Here is a 2,615-nt window from a genome sequence, read left to right on the forward strand (position 1 = left end):
CAGTAAACATTGTAAACATGAGTTTATGGTCTCAATCACTAGTTTCAAGTCTTCTTCAATACAGCATGATGTTCATTTAGTAAATTATGGTCCCATTTAGAGTCAAATAGACCATAAAGCAGGGGATGCTTTAAAAAACCAAGATGGCGACAGCCAAAAACCAAGATTGCGATGGCCAAAAACCAAGATTGCTATGAGCAAAACCAAGATGGCAACGGCCCAAAAACAAGATTGCGATGGCCAAAAAACCAAGATTGCGACGGCCAAAAACCAAGATGGCGACGGCCAAAAACCAAGATTGCTATGAGCAAAACCAAGATGGCAACGGCCCAAAAACAAGATTGCGACGGCCAAAAATCAAGATTGCGACGGCCAACAACCAAGATTGCGACGGCCAACAACCAAGATTGCACGGCCAACAACCAAGATTGCGATGGGCCAACAAACCAAGATTGCGATGGCCAAAAACCAAGATTGAGACGGCCAAAAACCAAGATTGCGACGGCCAAAAACCAAGATTGGGACGGCCAAAAACCAAGATTGGGAGGGCCAAAAACCAAGATTGCGACGGCCAAAAAACAAGATTGGGACGGCTAAAAACCAAGATGGCGATGGCCAAAAACTGAGCTGGGACGGCCAAAATGCTGAACTCGAGGCTTCAAAACGGCAGTCCACAAACCAATGGGTTTATATACAGTATATGGTAAAGACAGAGTGAAGCTAGATTTATACTTGTAACGACAAAGCCCACACACACACAGCTTACTCAGGGTATATAATTAAAGAGTGATAATGGACAACACATCCGTATCATGTTCCGGTGATGGTATCAAGGAGTGAAATGTGATGCTGAACTGTGACTCAATCCCTATGGCGGGACGACCGTAACACTGTCATGCACACGTGTAATTCCACCTCTTGTAACATGTACAGTGTGTTCTTTCACAGGAAGAGCCCAAAACATCCAACAAACCCTTCAAACTAAATGAGAAAACACTGCCTTCCAGAATAGTTAGACCTTTATCAGAGCTATTCGTGGGACTATTGTTGTCAAAAACATTATTATAAGTATCGCTACATATCAATACTGAATATTTGAACGGTTTTAATACTCATTTTCTGCTTCTCTTCTCTTTGAGTTGACACACATACCGCTATTTTTAAAAAATTAACATCTAAAATTGTATGCCCTCAATGTTCGAAAATGGCATAATATCAATATACTTCAAGGTATTGAATTGAAGTTAGAATTCCAGTATCGTGACAACACTATGAATGATCTGCCATCGCTACAGTTGAGGTTTGGTTTATTTAAGCACAGAAACTACTTGTTTGAGTTAAAGGAGCGATTGCAGTAAAAGAAAGAGGTCTTGCAAAGCCATAATAATGTCCCTGACAGACCAGAGGGCTTTGTCACGTAAACGTGAACTCATTACGGCTCCAAATGTCTCTTTGTTTGTTCCTGATGCTTGTATAGTCTCTCCCTTCCTCTTGTTGAAAACCCCTAAATACTCTTTTGTTTTTAAATGAACTGGAAGTCACACGGAGCAACCTTCCAACAGTGTATTTTCTTCAGTGCTGGTAAAACTACAAAGAAGAGTTTGCTTGTGATTCTAGCTTTCGCCAAGCTTTCTGGTCTAGCTGCTTTTAAAAAGACACATTTTCCTTTTCATTATAGCCAAGAAATCACAAACTGGTTGAGCTCAAGATAAACATATTATATATATATATCAGATATCTAAATAATCTAATTCATATTTAATGAAATGAAGAGTTTAAAACTCTTCAACTCATGTTTTTAATTAGAATTTGGTTGGAATCATTAATTCCAGCTAAATCATGTGAACCAATAACGCAGTATGATCATATCAACACCTCCAAGTTAATTAATAGCAATAATGAATTATCCCTCAATCTTAGTTTCTTATTTTAGTTTCATAAAAATGTGTTTAATTATGAAAAATGACAACTTTGCAGTTCCATTATTCATAACTATGAGGGAGCAGTTGCTCTACTTGTAGTGTTGCTTTATGCGACTAAGCTCAAGGAAGCTGTTTTTCATCCCAATGTGCATGTATATATATGTCTGTTTGTGTGCGCCGCTCAGTGAGTGGGTGTGTTTGTTTCCAACACCAGTTATTATCACAGCACTAATTACCCAGGGGGATTGTGGGTAAACAAATCATTCTAAAGAAAAGAAAGCCCAAGGAGAAGAAAGTGCCGGCGCATGAAAACAAAAGTGGAGAGGGAGCGCTTGGAGAGGGGGACTTGAAAGGATGTCCTCCGGCCCAGACTGACTGAAGCAAAGCATCAATCTGACTCCAATCACAGCGGCGCCCCCGGCGTGTCGGGAACGCCGCGGCGCTCCTCAGCCACTCCAGACCTGCACACCTGATCCAATTACGCTCTTATGAAAATGTGTGGCTCTTAATTGGATCAGGTGTGTTTGAGCTGGAGCAACAGGCTCTCCTTGAGGACGGGTTGACAAACAGAACAAGAGGATAACTTCTGTATCTGATTAAAACACCTTTTATCATTTAAACTGCAGCAACTGCAGCATCCTGAATACAAGATTTGTGATCCATGACAGATTGATCGAAAGATAGATAGATAAA

This window comes from Sebastes umbrosus, chromosome 24 (genome assembly GCF_015220745.1).
Source record: "Sebastes umbrosus isolate fSebUmb1 chromosome 24, fSebUmb1.pri, whole genome shotgun sequence".
NCBI lineage: Eukaryota > Metazoa > Chordata > Actinopteri > Perciformes > Sebastidae > Sebastes > Sebastes umbrosus.